Source organism: Cricetulus griseus (genome assembly GCF_003668045.3).
Source record: "Cricetulus griseus strain 17A/GY chromosome 1 unlocalized genomic scaffold, alternate assembly CriGri-PICRH-1.0 chr1_1, whole genome shotgun sequence".
NCBI lineage: Eukaryota > Metazoa > Chordata > Mammalia > Rodentia > Cricetidae > Cricetulus > Cricetulus griseus.
The window spans coordinates 5,311,897-5,336,108 of record NW_023276807.1 but is presented as its reverse complement, the minus strand read 5'-3'; the positions used below and the strand labels follow the sequence as shown (position 1 = coordinate 5,336,108).

Below are 24,212 nucleotides of genomic sequence, written 5' to 3'. Positions count from 1 at the left end.
ACCAGTGTCCAGCTGCGCTCAGGATGCACGGGACCTTGTGAGAGTGCAAGTCCCTAGGGCAACAGCCCTCCAGGTGATTCCCCATGGGGCTTTGAGTGAAACAACTGCTTGGAATTCCAACTGCTTGGGCTAGGTTACTGTAATCCTGTGTCAGTCTCTGTGGGGAGAGCAGAGGCCGACCGACCAGACAGATCACCACTGGGAACACTAAAACCCAATCTCACATATCACATCCTCCATCATGGGAGAAAAGCACAGAAATGTCACAGTGTCAGAAGGTTCAGTCTGTGGATCAGAGTGATCCAAATACTGACATTGCTTTGGCTTGAAGACTGAGTATCTGGGGCAGGTGGATGCTACCACCTGGTGGCAAATCAACTAGGGAGAGAGGCTGGCTACAAGCCCAACTGTGAGGAACAGACCAGGGTCTCCTTCCTCTGCTGGTGGCCACTCGATGGGGACCAGGAGAACCTAATCATCACCAGGAAGAAAAGGAATACATGAAACAGGCCCAGGAGACAGACCTTCCCATATGGGTTTCACTATCTGGCCACTGGATAACTTCCAGCACACCTTTGTCCCATTGAAGAGAGATTCCTTCCACGAAGACATCCCCACTCAACCCTGGGCAGGAAGCGGCCTGGATGACTCAGCCTTGATTCAGAGCTCAACATCCAGTTGCCTCATATGGTCGGAAGGTGAGTAAGTGTCTAGGATCAGAAAGCCAGGACAATCCACAGAAGTGATCAAACACCGTGCTCTCTCCACCCGGGGATCTGAGGCAGGTGTCTGCATGCGTCTAGATGACACAGAAATGGTGTGTGGTGGCTCAGCAGGTTCTACGTGCTTTCTGGAAAACACTGTTGTCTTGCTCAGCAGAAAAACCAAGCAGTTGACAGGGCTCTAGTCTTGTCAGAGCATTTGCACACAAGGACTCCCAAAGGCTTCCTCCAATGAAGGGGAGAAGCTTGATTTCTTTAGAGCTCCCATCTGCCACCCATACTTTGTTCATTTGCCTGAGATTCCCAAGAGAAGCTCAGCATGCCAGCAAAGACCACCACCTCTCCTCTCAGGCTCTGTTTAGGAGGAAGATGCTTGGTTCTCTGGGATGCAGTTTCCATATCCTATTTCTTTCCTCTCTCTCTTTTTCACAAACTTATTTAATGGATGCAAATACTCAGCGTTTGAAGCCTCAAAACACGTCTGACTCCCAGCCAAACCCACAAACGACTCTATGATTCTGAGTTTTCCATGGGTGGTTAAAGCTTGCTTGGAACATTGGATGCAAGTTTCCACTGTGGCTTTGATAGCACACCGAGAAGGGCTCTGTTTGGTTGGCTGAACCACCAAGGGAAAGGAAAAAAAAAAAAAAAAAAAAAAAAAAAAAAAAAAAAAAAAAAAACACAACGCTGGCATCGCAGTTCAGTCCTGTCAGCGAATGTTGGACTCTTACTCATGAGAACTCTCCTGGTGCAGACCCTTGAAAACATGTGCATTTTGCTTTTCATTTGAAATCTCACAACCATGAACTGCATGTTTGAGACCTTTCTGTTCTCTGCTCTTGGGCCTTTTCTGGAGAGAATCTGTCACCTTTCAGCTTGTCTTCTCTGGCTGTTTCACTCTCTCTTGCCCTGGTCAAGAAACCTTGAAATGTTTGCACATGTGGCCTCTCACCTTTCTTCCCTGCATCCCCAAAAGGGGACAATCTCATGCTTCTGGTGTTCCTGGGATGTTTACCTAAGCCGCACTAAAACTGTTTCCCTGTGTGGAGTAATTTTGTGAGTCAGCCTTGCAACTTGGAGATCTCGCTCTCTTGCTTCTCATTGGCAATCTGAATGGTCTGTCCCAGCAGGGCTTTGGGCCAGCCTGGCTAGAGCTGGGAAGGGGCTAAACCCAGAAACTGTGGGGCAATGGTAGCTTTCCGTCACTCCGTCACAGAGAACATTATTTTAGATCGTGGTTTGGAGTGTTCTTAATTAGCCCCATTGCGTGGGCCTCTGCTGAGGCTCTACATCAGCATGAGGTGATAAAGCCGGTCACCTCAAGGCCAAGGAGCAAGGCAGTCAGGATCTGGGATAACATGATCCCATTCAAGGACATCCCCAGTCCCCTGCTGGGAACCAAGGTTTGATTGTTACTATTTGTTCATTTTAAGTTGGGGAGATCCAGGCCAGGTTTTGTATATGCTTAGCAAACAGTTTCTACTGAGCTACATCCTGGTCTTGGGGACCAAGGTCCTAACACATGGATTTGGGGTGATGTATAAGATCCAAGTATAGCAGTAGGGTGTGTGTGACTTGGGAAGATCCTTCTGTACTCTCTTCTTTACCTCACCCGTGAAACAAAGGGAAGAGGTGCCTTTCTTTTTACCTCATGAAAAGAGATCACCTGGCTTTTCTTCAGTCCATTTATGGTTAAGTTTCAATTGGAACAATTCTAGAATTCCTCTTGAGGATAATTCTGCACCAGGAGAAAGTTAGTTGTATATGTCTTAAGTTCTCCCAGTAAGAAAATCAAGGACAATTTTCTACCTAGTTTGGAAGATAGATACTTTAAAATAGGGCCTGGGAGTCGTGGCAGAGCTTTCCAGAGCAACCAAGTTTCCTTTTACATCACTGCATTGGGTAGTTGACTTTTGGGATACCAGGGATACGTTTTCTGAAACGTGTGACTTTTAACATCTTCTGGTAGTAGCATTTGCTGGAAAACTAAGAATAAATAAATAATGTTCATGCTATACTAACTGTGCAGATATTTTTGGAATCTTCTGCATAGGAAAGACGCTGGGAGATTGCTGTGCAATAGCAGTGGCTTGGTTATCTGCCTTCTGGGACAGATCCGGGGAGCCCCAGTGCAATTAATGGTCAGACATCTGAAACAGCTATCAAGCTGTCAAAAATCTACTCTCCCCAGCACTTTTTGCCATCCTTTCCACAATTTGAAATTCTACATTTCGAATATATCCTCGAGGTAGTCTGCTTTTTCTGGCTTTATTGCCTTGGGATGGACTCCCCCACCCTATTAGATCACTGTCTGCTTCCTTGTGTTGCTGAGTACCTTGTGCTTCTGTAGTAAATCAGGCTTAAAGCAGGGGGAAGGACATACTGGAGACATTTTCTTTTCCTAAGAATATGCTTAGTGAGTTACCAAGTCAGGGAATCAGAGACTGTAATACAATCCTAAGCAAGAAGAGGAGCTTTGGGACCCCGTCCTCTCTATCCTTGTTGCCTCCACCTCATCTTGATCTGCCTTCAACACGAGAGGCGAGAGTCTTTTCAGTACAGAGGGTTTTCCTTTTTCCATATCAGTATTGTACCAGGACCTTGAAGATACTAGACCCTCTCTCTTTCTCTCTCTCTCTCTCTCTCTCTCTCTCTCTCTCTCTCTCTCTCTCTCTCCCTCCTCCCTCCTCCCTCCCTCCCTCCCTCTTCCCCTCTCTGCTACACCCCCGGTTATCAGAATGAGCCTTTTGGAATGCCTGTCTTCACTCTGTCTGCTCACTCTGCTACCCAGAACCCCACCCCAGCGTGCGTCAATCGACTACATGCAGTAACTCCACCGCAAAGCTCTGCGGAATACATGTGTTGTGTTAGATCATGCCACATCTTTCTCTTGCTCATAACAGCAGAGGAAAGGCTGTGAGCCCCTCACAGGAAGGATTGGGATATTTCTGTGTTCACATCACTCTGCAATTTGGTCCCTATTTACTGAATTGAACTCAGGTTTCCTGAATACATGACAGCATAAGGTTGCGATGCAAAAGCTGTGCTGTATATCCCCCTGCCTGGGCCAAGTCCCACTCTGGCGGTACTGTAGTGAGCCCGGCTTTGCTCTGCAATCTATCTTGCAAACAGCTTGACTCCAAGCTAATTTGAAAAGCGTGATTTTGTAGGAGGTGACAGCATACTTGGCTTTACAAGGCAGGCGTTCTTCCTGCGTTAAGGGAAGTAACCATTAGGTGATACCATTGTAGGTGCTTCAAGGAGCTGAGAGTGAGGCCACAGGAAAGTCACATGTGGGAAGAGCTCATAGTCCACTTGCTCTCTGAGACCAGGGCTGCTGCCTGCCTGCCCTCGGCACTACCTACCTAGCTCTAGTCAATCCCAGAGAATTTTGCTCAGAGGGGCTTCCAGGATGTCCCCATTCTGCAAATGATCCCTCTCTTCGTTTCAGGGAACCAAATCTGAATGCATGTCTTTACTTTCTGTAGTCACATTAATTGTCTATCCATTACTTTAAAAAAAAAAAAAAAAAAAAAAAACCTCTGTCTATGCAAATGAGAATATATGAAATAAAAGAAAAAATCCTTCTCCCCACCACAGTTCTACTGAGAATCTCTCCTCTCCAACAGCCTGAGTGTGTAGTATGGGTCAGTGTGCGGGCAATGGCTCTGCCATAGCTTCATGAGACCTCTTCTTCCCTCAGATTGTGTTTCTGATAGTCCGAGGGTGGAGGTGGGATAGACAGAAGCCCTCATCCCCCCTTCACTCTACCTACTTTATGACTCATTCACTTGGATTGAGAGACTCAAGCTGTGAACAGAAAACACTGGCAAATGTGGACGGGACTGAAAGGTCTATACCTCCCTTAGCTATGGCGGTCTACACCCACAGATAACTGGAAGCAAGGCATAGTGAGAGGTCTCCAGGTCACAGAGGGTATATCCTTAACGGAGGCTGGAAGAATCTCTCTCTTCCTGCTCTTTCCTTTCTTCTCAGCCGGGGACTGAGCTTGCTCCAGTGCACTGTCCCTGCTTTGATGGACTGACTCGCCACAGGGTCAAAACAACAGAGCTTAAATGATACGATACTACCATTCCAGGGCTCATCTTGGTTCTCTGTCCGACAAAAAGGCAGAGACGTGGGTAGAAAACAAGGCTGCCTCAAGGCAAGTTTTTTTTTTTTTTTCTTACTTTCCTGGGGTCCCTGAGGCATCTGTATGGACTAGATGGAAAAGTGTGGGGAACACTTTCCCATGGCAGCAGATACCAAAGCCATGGCTGGGGGCTGGACTTGCCCCAGTGTCTCTGCCAGGAAAACCAGTCAGCACATGCATGGTTCCTAGACAGGGTCTAAATCACATTCCTGGAATGGAGAGGTGCTACAAAGCTCAGGGATCACAGGGACTCAACTCTGTTTGTCATTTGCACTCAGGTGGAGCTGGAAGCAAGGGAACTTGGTAACCTGGGTAGGAACCAGATACAGGGAGGGGAGCCTGACAGTTTTATCTCTTAGATGTAATCAGGGAGGGGTGAGGCAGCTGGCCAGCTGGCCAGCTGGAAGGAAAGCTGGGAAAGGTAAACCCAGGGTGACTTCATCAGCAACTCCTCCACCTTCTAGTAGCTTTATTTGCCCTCCTCCCTTTGTAGTCTCTGCAGAGACTGTGTTCTGCACACAGAAGATTGAAGCATCTTCTCTGCATCTGGTAGGTGACTGCTCTCCACCCCGAAGGAAAGGGTTAACCTGCACGTGGGTCTATTTTAATAGTGTGCCTATTTTCCTCAACCACCTCTTACGCACCAGTCCCTCAGTAGGACTTGCTCTGATCCTTGGCGAACTATCTGCCAGCCGGTCTATTAGGGTGAAAGTTTTTGAAGTCTGTTTTGATTGCTAATCTCCGAGAAAACAGGTCACACATTGTACTGCTAGTTGGTGGTGGTGTCCAAAACCAACAGTGGCCCGAGTTTCTCAGGCAAGAAGGATTCTTGGCTTAGGCTCCAGAGGGAAGTGTGTGGTATGCATGTCTTCGTGTATCAGCTTGTGTTCTCTTGTGCTGGCAGCCAGAGGGTCCACATAGGTGGGGGGAAAAGTGCTGCAGAATGTAAGGCAAGCAACAATAAGATGCTTGATCCTTTTGGATTTGCCTTCACAGTGCTGAAGAGCCAATCAGGAACAGCCACAGCTGTGGCCACTGGCATAAAGGAGTGCTACCTGATAGCAATGCTAAGTTTTGTGTGTCCCCCACCCCCAGCTGAGGACCAAACCTAGGGCATTGTGCTTGCTAGGCAAGAGCACTATCACTGAGCTAAATCCCCAACCCCACATGCTAGGATTTTTAGGGAGCCACAAAACACAGTAAACCCACCACCTCCCATGAGAAGCCAGGGAACCCATACTCAGAAGGTGCTGGAGTCCTCTGGGTCTATTTCATCATTTGCAGAATCTGCAGCATTTTGGCCTTAAGCCTATTGCAGTGTACTGAATTGTCATGAAACTTAAAGGGGAAAGGGAACAAGAACAGGAGTGAACACTCAAGGAAAGCAAGTAAGCCACACAGTGCCCTTCCTCCTTGAGATACCTACAGCCATTTACTGATTTCAGTTTAACAACCCATCCTACATAAAGTCAGGCTGACACCCAGTCAGTTCATCCTAAATGTACACAAAACTAGAGGATATTGGTGTACATGTCTTGTATTATCTCTGGGTTAGTTTTTAAATATTATTAAAAAAAAACAAATGATAACTTCAGAAGAAGTATCAATATCAGTGCCGTCCCATTTGGAGATAATTTTTCAAACAATAAACAAGGTTTCTGTCTCATTGACCCTTTCCAACTACAACCTAGTGAATCTTATCTCTTGTTCCTGGTTTTAATTGGAGTCCTTTATTTCTGATGCATCCAGAGTCCTCACATTTGGGGCGAATAATAGACTTGGGCCATTGCTTGGCATACTGAGGTTTTGCGTTCTCTCTAGAGTGATAGCAATGAAAAAGTGGGCTCCTACAGCATCCTTCCAGGAGTGTGTGTGTGTGTGTGTGTGTGTGTGTGTGTGTGTGATACAGCATCCTTCCAGGTGTGTGTGTGTGTGTGTGTGTGTGTGTGTGTGTGTGTGATACAGCATCCTTCCAGGTGTGTGTGTGTGTGTGTGTGTGTGTGTGTGTGTGTGTGTGTGATACAGCATCCTTCCAGGCGTGTGTGTGTGTGTGTTGTGTGTGTGTGTGTGTGTGTGTGTGATACAGCATCCTTCCAGGAGTGTGTGTGTGTGTGTGTGTGTGTGTGTGTGTGTGTGTGTGTGATACAGCATCCTTCCAGGAGTGGGGAAAAGTGGCCAGGAGGAAGTTGTTAAGAAGGAACATGTTGCTGGGTGTTGGTGGTGCACACCTTTTATCCCAGCACTTGCGAGGCAGAGGCAGAGGCAGGTGGATCTCTGTGAGTTGGAGGCCAGCCTGGTCTACAAAGCTACACAGAGAAACCCTGTCTCAAAACAAAACACAAACACAAACAAAACAAAACAAAAAACAAAGAAGGAGGAGGAGGAACCTGTTATTTATTAAATGACTCATGTTTACAGTGCCACCACAATGAGTAAATCTCTCCCACATCCCCTTCTAATATGACTAGAAGAGAGGGAACTAGCTGAGTAAAGCCAAAACACCAGTAAAATCTGGTCAGGACTAAAATATGGAGCGAATATCCTACTTCTAGAAGTATATCAAGATGACCAAAAAGCAGGATCTGTATCCACTCTCATAGAAGTACTCATGCTAGCCAAGAGACGTACATAACTGAAGTGTCCATAGATAGATGAATGACTGAGCAAACTTTGGCATATACAGTGCAATGATACACACAACAAAATATTGTATAGTCCTAAAAAGGAAGGCGCTTCTGACACATGCTGCAACACAGGTACAAATGAAGGACAGTGCGTTAAATGCAGTAAGTCAGCCACAAGAATACAAATCCACACACAGCAGTCAGAGTCATACAGATGGGAAGAGGAGTAAGTTCCAGAAGCTGTGTGCGGGCGTTGGGCAGGATGGTGGTGGGTGGGGATGGCAGAAATGGGAATGGAAACAGAATTCCATTTTTAGAAGATGAAAGAGTCCCTGGGATGGTCATCCAACTGGCGCAAGCACACAGTGTGACTGAAGTAGACATTGAACAGTGATCAAGATGGTGGGGAAAGCATGTGGCACGGGCATGTGCAGAAAGGGATGGAAATATGGGCAGAGCCCGTAGGCAGACCCAAGAGTCGACAGTGTTTAATTGTATGTGTTGACTTGAGTAGATTCACTAAGCATCAAGCTATTTTACCAAACCTTATCCTGGAGTTTTAGATGAGATTGACATTCTGAATAATTGGCTTCCTGATACTGAAACAAAACTCCAGACAGAATTGACATGAATGGAGAAGACTTCTATTTTGGCTCACGGTTTCCAAGGCTTCAGCCTATGGTCACTGGGCCCTGTTGCTTGGAATCTATGGTGAGACAGACACAGGAAAAGGAGTCTGCTTGCTTCATGGAGGCCAGGAAGCAAAGAGAAAACAGGGGCTAAATATGGGGGGAAAAGAGATTGGAACTTCAATATGCCATTCGTGGGCACTTGCCAGCAGCCTGACTTCCTTCCATTAGGCCAAACTTCTAAAGGTTTCACCATTTTCCAAAAGTGCCTTCAGTTGGGGACCAAAATTTCAACACCTGAATCTGTGGGGAAACATTTAAAATCCAAACATAACAGCATTTGAATTTTCATGATAAATACAGCACTTTAGCTTTTGGGAGTGCCCTTCAATCAGTTAGCCTGACCTACCCAGCACAGCAGAGAACTCTTCCTACCTGACAGTTCTAGGCTGGACCATCAGGTTTTTCTTATCATGAGCTGCGAGCGGAAACTGTATCCTGAGCATGCCCATCCTCATCCAGCCAAGTCTCCCCTTTTCCAGTTCTCAGGCTCAGGCTCCCTTTGGCTTTCAGTTTGTTGACTCTGGGACTTGTCATCTGTCACAATAGTGTAAGCAATTTGTGTGCCTGTGTACATAGTCATCCTTCGGGGTCACAGGGTGGGGGGATTGGCTCCAGGAACCACTCCAGGACACCCAAATCTGAAAATGGTTAACTCTCTTATATAAAATGCTGTAGTACTTGGAATATAACCAAGGGGTGGCCTTGCATGTATTTTAAATCATCCCCAAATGGTTTTCAACACCTAATACAACACAAGTGCTATACAATACTGATACACTAGATTGTCTAGGGGATAATGATAAGAAATGAAAAGTCTTCATATGTTCAGGAGAGATAGGTAGGTAGGTAGATAGATAGATAGATAGATAGATAGATAGATAGATAGATAGATATTCACCTGCCCTTCCATCCCTAGGACAACAATAACAAAATAAATCATAAAAGCAGCATCCTGCTCCTAGGAGGAGAATAGAGCATTCAGGAGGGGGAGAAACCACATGTAGGTTCCAACAGACTCTAAGATAGTGTTATTTGAGAACATTATTATTGATATGCATGAGAGCACATAAGTCCACTCATAAGTACACGCTGTACAATGACATTTGTAATAGCTGCTTGTTGCCCACAAGAACTAGATAGTGAGACCCTATTGCTGAAGATAATGTCTCAGCTGAAGGACATAGAGAAAACAAGCTGGAACCAGAATGGAAGCTTTCACCCTGATGGCTAGTTCACATAGTGCCAAATGGTCCTACATAGGCCCCCGGGGGGTGGGGAACTGTCATCCAAAGTCTTACTTGGCTATGGAGTCTGCACACTATGCTGCTGGTGGACATGGTGAGAAGCACCCACTGGTGCAACAGAGACAAATCACTAGTAGGAGTAACTAATCCTCTGATTGGATTTGAGGCCCCCTCTACAGGATCTGTAAACTTAATCTAAGGCATGTGGCTGGGGAAGTCATAGGCTCTAGTAGAAAAGCTACTGCCTTTGTTTTGCTAAATGGACATGACTGATGTCCCCCATCAAATGACTGTCTAAATAACCGTGTTTATACACATAGATCAGTGCTACCATCATCTTTGGCAAGGGAAGCTCCTTTGTAGTGGGAAGCAATAACTGCAGAGACTTGTACATGGTCAAAGTGCTGAGGTTCAGGAATCGTTGAGTGCTCAGCCACAAATGGGGTACCTATGTCCCTCCTCCATGACTCAAGGAACATCATGGAAGATTGGTTGGAAGAATGCAGGAGGCTAGGGAAGGGGAAGAGTGAAGTAGAATTCTATCTTCAGAATATGAGCCAGCTCTTACACTCTTGATCTCACAGCAGTTGAGATATTAACAAGACCAGTGCCTGTCACACTGGTCTTGAGCCCTCCCATCCCTAGGTCCTATAAGCAAATGAGGTTAGCTAGCTTAGGTGGCCCCTTCTTCCCCAAGTATCCATAGACTCTTACTAGTGGCTAGAAAAGGGAAGGAGATTTTCTTTAGTGGTGCATACACTGGCAAAGAACCCATGACTCTATAAATGATTCCTCAACCACAACACTGTAATCAACACTATTGAACTATATTGGAATGCCTAGAAATAAAGAAAGACAGACATGAACATTGAGAAGGACTCGGAACAAAGTGGAAGGAGCAGGAGGAGACCAGGAGATGCTATCGCTGGGGTTGAGTATGATAAAAGCTGCGTGTGAAGATGCCACAATGAAATCTATCCCATGTTTTCAATGCGTGCTAATAAAATGTAAAAACTAAGGCCTGTCAGTAGCACAATTTGGTAATGATTTCAAATAGAGACTGAAGGTGCTTCACATCTGCCAGTGCCACATACCCTGACAGAATTAGGACAGAAATTGCATTTGTGAAAAAAAAAATCACACACCAGACTATGTTAGGGAAATGAGTCAGCTAAAAAGATACCCCTAAAATAGACCAAAAAGACAAACCAGAAAGGAAATGGAGGAAAGTCCATAAGAACACAGACGTGCATACACCTGAGTGGTTCCATGCAGAGCTGTTCTGACAGAACACACTCCTTAATGAGGACACAGGCCACCCTGTGCAATTGCCTGGGTTAGCCACACCAAGAAACACATCTCTGACTCAGCGTTTTATATAACTGGCTGAAATGAAGACTATGAAGAATTGAAACTGTGTTTGGAAATGCCCATCTCCCCACTCCCCACCCCTGCTCCCAAAAGTTGTTGGCATAATCTTTATAGAGAGGTGTCTTGTTCATTTTATTGCTCACCCCTACAAAGCAGGCTTTCCTGTCTCTCTATACATAGAGAAGGCAAATATGCAGATCTGCAAAAAGCCACCAAAAAAGACCAGGATGTACCACCCCCAGTGCCACCCCCATTCCACTGTAACAGTTATTTTGAGCCTAAGGCATCTGAGAAACAGTAAAGACAGAAAGAACACTCTGCCACCCCTGTTCCCATCTGTGCAAAAAACAAGACATAAATTTCCCTTTGTGGCCCTCCCCACCTTTCTGGATCAGAACAGCCCCTGAGACACCATAGAGGGTCTGTACAACAAAGTTCTCTTCCACCAACTTCCCCTCCCACAATTCACCATTCCCAGAAGCCCAACACCTTTTCCTTTGTTTAAAAAAAGAAAGAAAAGAAACAATTCATAAATCCATTGTTGTTTGTTAAAACGGACTATAAACTCCAAGGTCTGGCCTCCTCTTTGGCTATTCATTCAGCTATGAACATCTCTGCAGAGAAAAAGAAATCCTGGGCAAATATAGCTCTATGTCTTTTCTCCTGGCTGTCTGTTTTCTTAGTCTGACTTACAGGCTTCATCATGTGAAGTTAGAAAAAAATTGTTGTTTTCTTTTCCCATCCCGACAGCCTAGCGTTTTGAGGCATGCCCAATAATCAGTTCAGGGAAGGGGGCGTCCAGGATGCCCTGGCCAATGCTTCAAGAGCAGGACTGAGTACTTGGATTAAGTCGCCATGTTTTAAGTCAAGACACCTGATGGCATGCTCGTCTTCCACAAGACTTTGTGACCTAAGCACACAGATTCATTTTCTTATAGCTTTAGAAACAAAATGTCCAAGATCAAGGTGCCAGCAGACACAATTGTTTCTCTTGAAGGCTCTAGATGAAAATTCATCCCGTGATTCTCACCTAGCTCCTGTTGAGTTGCTAGTCATTGTTGGCTTCCCTTGGTTGGTAGATTTATCAATCTGATCTCTGTTTCCACATCCACACACTGTTCTCCCTGTTCAAATGTTGTCCTTTTATTACTGAGGTGGGATGCATGCTAACCCCTTCTTCTTAACTGATTGCATTTGTAACAACTCTTTTTGTTTGTTTTGTTTTTGTTTTTAAGATAGGGTTTCTCTGTGTAGCCTTGGCTGTCCTGGAACTCACTCTGTAGACGAGGCTGGCCTAAAACTCATAGATACCCCTGCCTCTGCTGGGATTAAAGGTGTGTGCCACCACTGCCTGGCTGTAACAACCCTATTAACAAATGACTTTCCTCTCTGCATTGTTGAAGGTTAGGGTTTCAGCATATGAATTTTGGGGTTGGGGGTTTATTCAATCTCTTAGCTAGACTAAGGGAGTGGTGCAAATCAGAGCTAGACTTCATCTAGTCCAGACCTCCTAGGAACAAGGCTATCTTGTAGGAGTAAAGTAAACTCCATCTGTCATCACCAGCTTGTCACTATCCAGGGGAATAGCCAGTCCTTCATAGGCACAGGACAGAGGTTTGATGGATTTGATTTGGTGCTAGTGGCACCCTGCTCTGCTTGAAGTTATGGACGAGGCTTTAAAGGCCAGCAGTGAATTGAATTGTGGGTGTTGGGGTAGGTTGATCATAATTACAGTTGACTTTCCCTAATTGTGGGTTCCTCATCTAAGGATTCAACCAACTATGCATAAGAAATGGTCAAAACAACATTCTGAAAATCTCCAAAAAGCAAATCTTGAATTTGCAATATTAAGAGTGTTATACTACATTGCATGCATGACGTGATATGTAGGCATTGTGCCATGTGCATCTGGGGTAGTCTACATGAAGAGGTGCCTGGGTTGTGTGCAAACATGACACCATCCAATGCACTTGAGCATCCATGTATCCCAGAGGTCTGGAACCAATCCCATGTGGATATATGCCTGAGGGAAGAAAATAAACTCAGCTCTCATCAGGGAGACAAATTGATTCCAACTCAACATCATTACATTGAAGTCAGAACTGCCAAATCCAGGAGTATCAATGGCATGGAAAGCACAGAGTGTACTGGGCTCATAAGCAGAGTCCTTGCTGTCAGGGACTTCTTGTCCTGGGGCTTCATTTTCCCCATTTATTTCTTCCATTTAACAGGAAAAAGAAAAGTCTGGATTTCCTCACTATACTAGTTTTGCACTGGAATTAATACTGAGCATTTTTACTGCCATTAGCCTTTTGTCCCTCTGTAGTCCTGTGTATGCCAGGGCAATGCAGCCCAGAGGGCTTGCCAGGCCATTCTCCCAGATTCCTGCTGCAGGTTCCTCACCTTGCCACTTGTTCTGCAGTTCATGGGGCATCTCAAAGGCAGAAGTCACAGGGAAACTGCTGTTTGGCTTGAAGATGAATTGGTTGGCTTGGGATTATAACATGTTTGCTTTTTTTTTTTTTTTTTTTTTTTTTTTTTTTTTTTTTTTTTTTGGCTCTGGGTTTTCAAGAGGCTCCCATCTACTGTAGTGAAGATGACATGGATTGCTAACCTTATGAACTCTCGCTACTTCCTGGCTTTTCTAAGTGCGGGGCAAGCTGGGCTTGGAAGTCAACATCTTATGCTGTGAACAGCAGAGGTCCATGGGAAAAGACTTGATTTTTTTCAGATAAAGCAAAGCTATGGAAAAATGGAATAGTGATGGAAACAAGGGGTCACAGAAAAGGCAAATATCTTCTTTATGATTTATAATTTCCTTTGTTTTGATTTTCTTTTGACTTCAGGATTATAGCTCTAGATGAGACAGGATCTATAGACCAAACTGCAAGCTACTTAGAGTTAGAAGGATTACTAAAACCAGTTTTCTGGTTATTTTGTTTGTTCACAAAGATGTGACTGGATAATGTTTCAGATCCAAGATGTCAAAATTAAATGCTGCCTACAATTTCAAGTGTCACCACCCAACGGTGGTTTACGTTGATTGATCTCTTCTCTTTGATTGATCGAGAAAGTCATTGTCTAGATCAGAATACTGTGAATGGATTCACTGGACTTCATACCAAAATCATCAAAGAATGCCTGGTTTCATGCTGGCGTTTTTTCTTGTTTTGTTTTTTCCACCAGACCACGTCTATCAGCTAAGGAGGAAATCAGGGCAATTGTGGCATGCAGCCCACTCTGTCAAAACATTAACTTTCTCATTTCTTAATTTCCCTGAAGCTCAAAGTGCCTGGGAATCCAGCTACATAGTAGTGACACTGGGATCAAGCATGGTATCTTAGGTAGGGTTTCTGTTGCTGTAAAAAGACACCATGACCATGCAGCTCTTATAAAGGAAAACACATAATTGGGGTGGCTTACATTTTCAGAGGTTCAGTCCACTATCATCATGGTGGGACACGGCAGCATGCAGGCAGACATGGTGCTGGAGAGGAATCTAAGAGATCTACGTCTTGATCCACAGGCAACAGGAAGTGAGCTGGCACATTGGACGTAGCTTGTACATGGGGAAACCCACCCCCACAGTGGCACAATTCCTCCAACAAGGCCACACCTACTCCAACAAGGCCACACCTCCTAATAGTGCCATTTTCTTTCAAACCACCACACAGGGTGTTTTCTTTGAGCCTCATCTAGGCATCGTGATCTAGGACAGGTTCCTGGGGTGCTCTTCTTTTCCTGTCCCTCACTTTGCCCCCAGAGTAATGAGGATATTCTAGATTGGGCTGTAGGACTGAGGCCACCAGCTTTACTCGGATGTGAGTCCGTGTCAACAGTACAGAGATCAGCACCAAAGGCGAGATGGTACCGGCACAAAGACGGGTCATCTTCAGTTATTAGGGAACCACTGAAAATTTCAAAAGCTTATTCATAAGCCCTAACAATGCCACCTTACAGGTACAATTATCTGCACTGCTGGGGAATAGTGAGAGAGAGAGGGACATAAGTGAAGACTTGCTGGAGACCCTTGATAAGACTTCTGACATTGGTACCAGATTAAAGCAGCCTCTCTCTCTCTCTCTCTCTCTCTCTCTCTCTCTCTCTCTCTTTTTCTCTTTCATCTGCACATTCATGTGGACATGTGAAAGTCAGAGGACACCTTGTAGGAGTCACTTCTCTCAGTTCAGCCCTGGGTCCCTGGAACAGAACTTAAGTCATAATTCTTGGTGACATGTATCTTTACCCGCTGATCTGTCTTGCCCACCACACAACAGTTATTTTACTCCTAACAGTGTTTCGGGATTTTTAACTAACAAGTGGACAATTCTTTTATTGTTATTGTTTCTTTTTATGGCTACAGCGCTTGAGCAAGCTGCCCTATTTTTTGCAGGAGGAAGAATGTTAATCTTTCCATCTTGCTTTCTGGTTCAAAGGTGGCTGCTTCCACCGCAGCAGCCTAATGGCCACACACTTTGTGGTCTCCGGCTTTTTCTCTACTGGCTGCTGAGTTTTACCATTTGCATTAGTCAAAGCTCCCTGGGCTCTTTTACAAACAGATTCTGTTCCCACAAGGAAGAAGGAAGAAAGGAATTTTCCAGATCTCTAGAAAGGCAGTGTGCTTTCTGTCTTAGCCACGTACCATCCTCATTAGCCCACCCCAGACAAATCACTATTCATTTTTGATGTCTAAAAGCAATTGCAACCACGTTACCTTAACCAAGCTCCATAATGAGAGCCAAGTGTAACCAAAATGGGAATGAAAACCACATGGCGAAGATGGAAACAACATGTCCTCTCCAGTACCTTTGCAGCTTGCTCTCTCTAGACATGCTGCAGAGGGCTGCTGAGGCTGACCCACACCAGGGCCCCAGGGGCTCCTTTCTCCCTCCCTGATTAGCAGTCAGGAAAGGGGCCTGTAATGGGAGAGCTGGCTTCCCATGTCAACCTTCTGCTCCATGACAGGAAAAGGCTGGATGCAGGAGCAGTCTCAGAGATCCTTAAACAATTCATAGTGAGGCCTGGCCTTGGGTTGGGGTATTTTCCATTCGTAATGTGGCACAGAGGGGGATGGGTGGAACACGGGTGGAACACGTGCATGTACACAAATGCTCAGCACTCCCACACTGAGAGCACAGCCTGTGCCTGTGCTCTTGGGTCACAGTAGCTGTTTTGAGCTTCTCAGAGTTCTATTCCCATGATTCTGCCCCCTTCCAAGGAAGAGGGCAGACTTTTGGTATTGATTTCTTTTTCTTTTTTTAAAAAGACACTGTTTTGGTGGAAGCTTTACCCCAGCCCCTGGCATCCATATACCCAAAGAGTCTGGAATGTTCTGGTGGAAGCATCACCCCAATACCCCCATCTGTCTCCAAACGCTGCTGCATCTCAGAAAGTCCACCAAATGATGACCTCCCCCCCCACAAGAGATGCTCAAGACCACTCCCACAGGGTATTTAAACTGTCCTCCAAAAACCAGACATGTGGTTTTCCAATCTCTTTTTTTCATCTCCTTTGGGGGGGGGGGTGGAAAATCTTCCGAAAGCATTGTACCCATTAAATGTGGGCTTTTTCTAATTCGGTTTGATTTGGTCTGATTTGGATTGTTGAGTCAGCAGAGAGGCTTATCGGGGTACAGAAACATTTCTAACACATGTTGATAGAAGTGAACAATTGGGGGCTGGAGAGATGGCTCAGTGGTTAATAGCACTGGCTGCACTTCCAGAGGGCCCGGGTTCAATTCCCAACACCCACATGGCAGCTCACAACTGTCAGTAACTCCAGTTCCAGTGGATCTAATACCTTCATACCAATGCACATAAAATAAAGTTAAATAAATTATTTTAAAAAATAGAAATGAACAACTGGTAAGCTGCTTCATCAGCTCTCTTAAACCTCGTCATCCTCAAAGGGAGAATTTTCGAGAGAATGTATGCTATTACAAGTCATTTTAAGAATCCAGAAGAAAGCAGAGAGGAATCAAACAATAGAGACTAGAGATCAGGGATTCAGCAGCAATCCCACCTGAAGGGCAATTCATAGCCACTTCATGCCTTGGACAGACAGGGCACTGGGATAGTACCATAATATACAACTGTGAAAGAACTCTTAATCTTCCTTCCCAAGTCTCAGTCTCTCTCTGATTTTGCTACTCAGAATATGTTGCTACTGCATCCATGTATGTGATATGAAGGTATCATGACTGCTAATATGCTAGGCAACTACAAGGGTTGACAAGACACAAACAAGGAGGGAGTCCTCATGAACCCTTTGGAGAGGACAGGAGAGGGAAAGGCTCATTTATGCCTTAAAGTAGCAAATAAATAGGGACAGCTCTCCAATATTGATAGCCATTGACCTCTGAAGACTATGCCGGAGACTCACAGAGCCAGCCTGTAAGCAACTGGACTTCAGCATTTCTGATCTTCTACAAGAAAAGAATTCAAATATTTGAGTCCCCGTAGGCAAGTTCACAGAGGCCACGTGTTTACAGTGTAGGCAGCACTGCTAGGGCCCTGGATGCCTGTGTTCCGAGAATTTGAACCAACAGATTTTGGCTCTGCCTTCAGCAAGGGCAACAAAGACTTTCCCAAGCAAACTTTTGGACCCGACGTACAAGTACTTATCCCTTAATGATGGAGAAATGTTCTGAGAACCATGAAGTTTGGCAATTTCGCCATCAGGTGATTTTGTCATTGCGTGAACATGGAAGCATGCACTTCCTCAACCTTAGACGATGTGGCCTCCTCCATGTGTAGGCTGGAAGGGTCAATGTATTGCTTCTCATTGCAACCCTGTACATCTTGTTACTGTATGGCAGGCAACTGGGACACCATGGCAGGATTCAAGTATATATAAATATTGAAAGGGACAGTAAAAGTCCTCGGCGAGAGCCATTTTTTTTTTTTTTTACCCCCACCATGATCATATGGTAGTGTCACCAAACTGCTTTGATCTAACTGCCATTCTGAAGCACATTTAAAGAACGCTCAAAAGAGCCTGTTTGGTCAATACATTATGTAAATGTTGTAGCCATCCTCTGTCGGGAGAGATGAGGAATGTATGTCTACATAATCTCACTGTTGCTTTATCACAAACACATAGCCGTGTGAACATTCACCCCTCGTTTCTAACACTGCAATATACACATCAAGCAAAGGGTAGTCATAGTGCAACTAACTGGATGCAGGTACCTACTTGTGCTCATGATTATACCCTGTCATTCAGAAGCTTGCTGAGAGTCCCCTGGTCCCTTCTGCCTAGAGCAGTGTTTCTTAACCTATATAGGTCAAGACCCCTTTGGGGGAATCCAATGGCCCTTTCACAGGGGTTGCATATTGAAGGGACCAACTCCCCATTTCGGCAGCCATAATAGCCGATCACGTGCTTGTCTGACCTTGTCTTAGTCACTATGAGGTCAGTTGCCTGCCTCGTGGCAAGGAACCAATCAGAAGTTAGCTGGTGGTGCTATGCTTTATGGCTCTGGGTGTGCTTTACAGACAAGGTGCACAACAATGACTCGCAGAGCATAGCAACCACCCTGGGAGGGCCTATGGGCCATGGCAACCAGTTGACCAATCAATACAGGGCAAGTCCTCCAAGCCTGGAGGCACACCAGTCCTGAGCCTGTTCGTACCCCTAGACACTCCCCTTACGCTGCCCTATAAGATATCTATGCAGATGCTTCGCAGGGTCTTTCCTAGCCATCCACCATGGTGGGTGGATGAAAGACCCTAGCTAACATGTGGTTAGCTCATTAAACAACTATAATAAAGCCTCATGCAGTTTGTATCAAGCTTTCGCCTCTGCCTGGTGATTGGGGGGACCATGGTCCTGGGCTGAGATCCTGGAGGCCTGAGCTTCCAGGGGTCTTATAATATCATATACCCCAAATATCATATATTTACATTATGATTCGTAACAATAACAAAATTACAGTTATGAAGTAGCTACGAAAATAATTTTATTGGCTGGGGGTCACCACAACATGAGGAACACAGCATTAGGGTCACAGCATTAGGAAGATTGAGAACCACCAGCATAGAGGAATGGGGACCCTTTGGGGTGCTTGTAGCTCTGGGAGCATTTGTATATTTTTTGTCTGGAGATGGCCCTGTGCTTCTCATGCATGAGGATCTAGATAGGATCATCTGACGAGTTTGGGAGCCAAGGGGGTGGCAAATGCTGAGGGTCAGGGAAATGGCAGCTCAAAATGAAGGCCTCAGAAGCAAAGTTCCTCTCGGACCTTCTCCTGACCCCCATTCTTTCTTTCTCCAGGCAAGCCACAGGAGCGCAGATTGCACTTTCCATAGGCAGGTCATGGAAATCGGAACCACTCTCCCCTAAGTCAGTCATGATACATAAAAATTGTCCTCTAGCTTTCCATCTGTAGGAATTAGAGTTGAATTACTTGTGTGTGTGTGTGCATTCATGTGTGTGACTAGACATAGGTGCATGTAGAGGGGTGACAAGGCAGTCTCTGGTTTGGTCCCTTGCCTTCAGCTTTAAGACAGGAGTTTCTTTGTTGTTTGACACTGTATATGTAAAGCTAGCTGATCTGAAAACTTCCAAGGATTCTCACATGTCCACCTTCCGTCTTACCACAGACTCAATAGCACAGCACAAGTGCATGCTGTGCCTAACTTTCTGTGGGTTCTGAAGATTTCAAACTTCAGCTCTGATGTGTGTGAGTCAAGGACTTTACCCACTGAGCCATCTGCCCAGCACCTCCCCTGCCTTTTCATTTACAGTTAGCCACAGAAAAATTCTCTAGTCTGTCTTGTCTGAGAGTAGATTATAGACTCCGGAAGGGCCCTGCCTCACACCTGGGAGGAAGGAATGCTGCACAAAGAGGCCACCAACAATGGGAACAAGCCCCTTAGCTTTTCCACTGTCTGTTCCCTCTGGGTCATCACTTTTCCCCAGTCACATTTCTACACAACAGCTTGGGCTTTATTGACCCGAACCTGAAAGACCCCACCCCTTGGCTCGTTCTCTCTCTCGGTGACACTCCCGTACGCGCGCGCACCCACACGCCTGGCGGCTGGCTCCCTCCCAAGCAGGTTCACCCAGGAGGGGCGACCCAGGCACGCCCGCCCGCCTGGCGCCTCGCCCGGGGCTGGGGCCGAGCAACGAGCACCAGGTGGGCCGGCACGAGAACGAACACCAAGTGAGCCGGCCTGGAGCCCTGCCCCTGAGCCCCGCCCGATGAGAAACACTCCGTCCCAAGGTCTCCGCCCCCAAGGTCAGCCATCTGGACGCGGAAGGGAGGGGAATTGAGTCTGTTGTACCAGACACCAGACCTTGAGAATATGCTGATCTGGAATGGCTCTGTGCCTCATTTGAACCATCCAATAGAATCCCTGCTCCTAGCTTGCGCCTTTTTCCCTATATAAGGACCCCTTTCCCTTGGCTCGGCGCGCTTGGCCTCAGAAAAGCTAAGTCGCCCTGGGTACCCGCGTCTCCAATAAAGCCTCTTGTTTTTTGCATCCAGTTCGTGGCCTCGCTGATTCCTGGGTGTGGGTCTCCCTCTACAAAAGTACCTCTTCGGGGGTCTTTCAAACCATGAAAATGAATTGTTCCTCCTAGACCTGTGCTCTAACCTGAAGGTTCTCATTGTCAGATCCCAAAGAAGCTCAGGACAAATGGCTAACTGATGTGCCTATTAGCATACCAAAGCACGAGTTAGCAGCCCCCTGGCCCCCAGGCTCCCTCAGTTCCCCTGGTTCCTTGCTGCTCTTCCTAACCCACCCCTACTCTGAACCTCTCCAGCCCAGGGGCTTCCCTTCCCCAGTGTCGCTTTCCTATGTAAAACTGCCATTTCAGCCATTTTCTCCCTTGGTCCTCTCTCTCTCTTGGTCCTCCTGTCCCCTCTCTTGTTCCCCTCTCTTCTCTTCCTCTCTAGCCCCATCCCCTCTCATCTCATGCCTGGTTTCAGTCTACTGGTCATATCTAGTCTGCTTCTTTCTCTCCCTGATCTGAATCCTTTCAGATGTCTCTGGTTGTACTCTCCCTCATCTACAATACAAACCTTCTCTTCTGCCATCCCTTGCAGGGCTTATATCCTCAGTACCATCTACCTATGCCATGGAAAACTATACTCAGACAAATCAATGCCTTATGTGTCCCTCCTGTTAGCCTGGCAATTGCTAGTTGATTTCAGCAGATTCCAGTGTTTGGCCCTCAGAGGGCCAAAAGTTCAACTGCCACACTGTGAATGTCACCTTGCTGGCAGCTGCTACTTGCCTCTGACTCCTGGTCACACCTCACACTTACTGATTTGGAACCTAAATAAACTCCTGTCTTTCTGTCCATCTGTCTGTCTGTCCGTCTGTCTGTCTGTCTGTCGGTCTGTCTGTCTCTGTCTCTGTCTCTGTCTCTGTCTCTCTCTAGTTTGTTAGACTGCTATCTTGGGCATCTCTTTTGCTAGCCTTGGCATTGCCTGTGGACTCCGTCCAGTCTCAGGAAGTTGAGATTCCCATAGACCTTGCAGCCTGATTTTGACACCAAACAGGCACCACCTGTTTTAGAAAGGGCCACTGGCAACTGCTGCAGACACACAGCTGTGTCCACCATTCCCTTTGTCCTTATACATCAATGTGTTCTGCACCCTGCTGGTCCAGCCTTCAAGCTTCTGCCTGTCCTAGGCTGACCAGCCTTCCCTGGCTGACTACTTGGGCTGGGCTTGCTCTGGAGAACACTGAGCCAGGTGGGCCTTTCCTTTGGCACCTTGAGGTGTTAGAGGCCTCCCTCCCCTGATCCTCTTTGCCCTGGGCTCCATTCAGGGTCTGCCTGTTGCCCAGGCATTCTGCACAGGCCCCTGGTTCCTGATGAATGGGAGGTACAGCTCAGCTGTCTGCAGCAGGGCTTTCATTTCTCACCAAGACTGGTTCTTATCACATATCTGTGGTCTCAATCATATGTTTGGGGATGCAGAAAGACTGATGATTTCAAAACACCTTGGTGAGATACGGTCATTTTCCAAGTTCACTGTGAATCTGTGACATCCTATATTGCAAATGAACTGGGCAGAAGAATGAACTGCCCTGTGCAGTATCTCCTAGGAACCCCAAGCCAGGCCCTAGTGCCTCCCACCTCTATACCAAACCAGAAGAGGATACTGAGCACCCCCAGTGCAATAGGGTTTAAGCCACTGTTCTGCCACAGGGTCATTTCCCTAAGACATACACATCTTATTCCTGGTACCTGCAGGCACCCTGCCTCATTCAGAGAAAGGAACTTTGCACGTGTGAGTAAGGGTCCTAATGTGAGGATATTGTCTTGGATTATCTGGGTGGCCCGAGTACACTCCTGAGAGTCCTTACCAGGTCGAAGACAGACAGCAGGAAGACAATGTCAAGGAGAAATTTGAAGATGCTCTGCTATTGCCTTGGAAGGGGAAGCAGGAGCCACAGGCCCTAAACACAGGCAGCCTTCAGAAGCTGGGGAAGTCAAGGAAATGAACTCGTTCTGGTGTGGATTCAGTTCTAACCCTCAACTGTAGCCCAGGGAAACACACTGAGGATTTCTCACCTTTGCAGCTATAAAACAAACTTAGGCAGATTTAAGACACTACATTTATTCTGATGAGCAGCATTAATATGAAACTAATGTAGTCACCGCTGTGCTTCAGTTGTGTGGATATCACTGCATTTTCTCATTTGAAAGCTAGGGTTTAGAATAGTACCAGAGTGATGCCAAAAAGTGAGACCGTTATTTACATTTCATTTGCATTGTATCTGCATATTTGCATATTCATACTTATTGTAAGTCATGTAGAGGTGGATAAATGAGAACATGTATAGTTTCCTTATAAATGCTGTGCCACTTAATTTTAGGGATTTGGGCATCCGTAGATTTTAGAAATCAAGGGGTCCTGAACTTAATGTTCTGTATTTAAAGAGGGAAGACTTTATACATGCCACATTCATACATGTATGTATACATGTAGTATTTCCAGGTCTATATATGTGTAAGATAACACTTTGAAGGAGAAGTAAGAGTTCTTGGAGTTTGTGGCAACTGTGGTTTATTTGAGTGCCAGCAAATAAGTACCTGCTTATAGGACTTCTTCGAATTTTCAGTTTTTCAATTCAAAATTTACAATTTTGAATGTAGGGGCAAAGAAAGAGGCACCTAACATGAGATTTGTCTGTGTAGGTAATCAAATTTCTTAGCTTTGTGGATTGTAATTTTATCATTCTTTCATTGACTTTTGAGGATTATGCTCTGTCTTCTGACTCTGGGGTTGGAGGAGAATAGCACTCAGCCATTGGGCCTCAGTTCAAAATGCAGTCAAAACTGGCTTTGAAATAAAGATTATACTGTCTCCCTGCTTCTAGCTCCTTCCTTTGGTTTTCAGTACTCCTAGAACTCTTAAGTACGAATTGACCACACAGTTTAGTTCCACAAATGTTTGCTAGATGGTTGGGTGAGTCACTGTGCCAGCTCTGAGTCTGACTGAGAAAGGTAAATACACCCTACCTGAGCTCCAGTGGATACTGGGTCCTATGAAGAATCCATGGGAGGGGAGGTTGGCATTCCCAGTTTCTGTTTTTTTTCACTGTGGCTGGGCCCAATCCTGCTTTCCCACTCACTACTTCCGAGCCTCCTGCATCCACTAGGATCTAACAGGCATCCTCAGAGAGGTGCAGGAGCCCTGTGGGGCCCAAGCACAGCTGTGTGTTGCACTCACAACAGCGCTGGCTGGGCCCATGCACACTTCAGCTCCTATTGCTCTTCTCACTCACATGCAAACTGTGTGTGTTTGTGTGTGTGAGAGGGAGGACATGTGAGGTTCTGTGTGGATGCTGGAGGCAGACACATGCATTCACTGACCAAAAACTCCCCAGACACACCAGCCACCACGGCTGCCGCACTGCCCAGAGCGGCCTGGGTGTTCAGGTTCTTCACCTAAACTTTTCTCTTTTTTTCTTACTATTTTTATTTTGAGGAGTCAAGTCACTTCTTTACTTCCTTTTATAAATTATCGAGTGTTAGAAGTGTTCCAACAAGAACAAAAAGAAACAAGCCAGCCCTTGTCCCTTAGTCATTAGACTTCAAACACACACTTGGTGGATTTCCTGGCCTTAGACAAACCGCATTTGTTTCCGTCTCTGCACATTGTCCACACTCTTTTCCCTGCCATGTTCACAGACGTCAGTAATCCACCTCTGCTTCCTACAGGCTGAGCAAGCCATGAGGAGCAAGCCAGCAAGCCAGCAAGAGTTCATCTGCCGACTCTGCTTCAGTTCCTGCCCCGACTTCCCTTCATGACGGACTGGAACTAGCAGCTGAAATAAAGCTGTTGAACCCAGGCTGCTTTTGATCGTGTTTATCACAGCTGCAAAAGCTAATTTCCTTTTAAAATACCATATTTATAAAGCATGTCTGTTACATACCAGACTGCC

General features: G+C 45.9%; 1 long non-coding RNA gene across 1 annotated transcript; it reads left to right on the top strand.

Moving 5' to 3' along the window:
* Positions 1-24,202, top strand: LOC118239717. Its single transcript, XR_004772539.1, has 2 exons — positions 1-698; positions 23,989-24,202. It is a non-coding gene; the product is annotated as an uncharacterized LOC118239717 (long non-coding RNA).
* Positions 24,203-24,212: the final 10 nt, after the last annotated feature.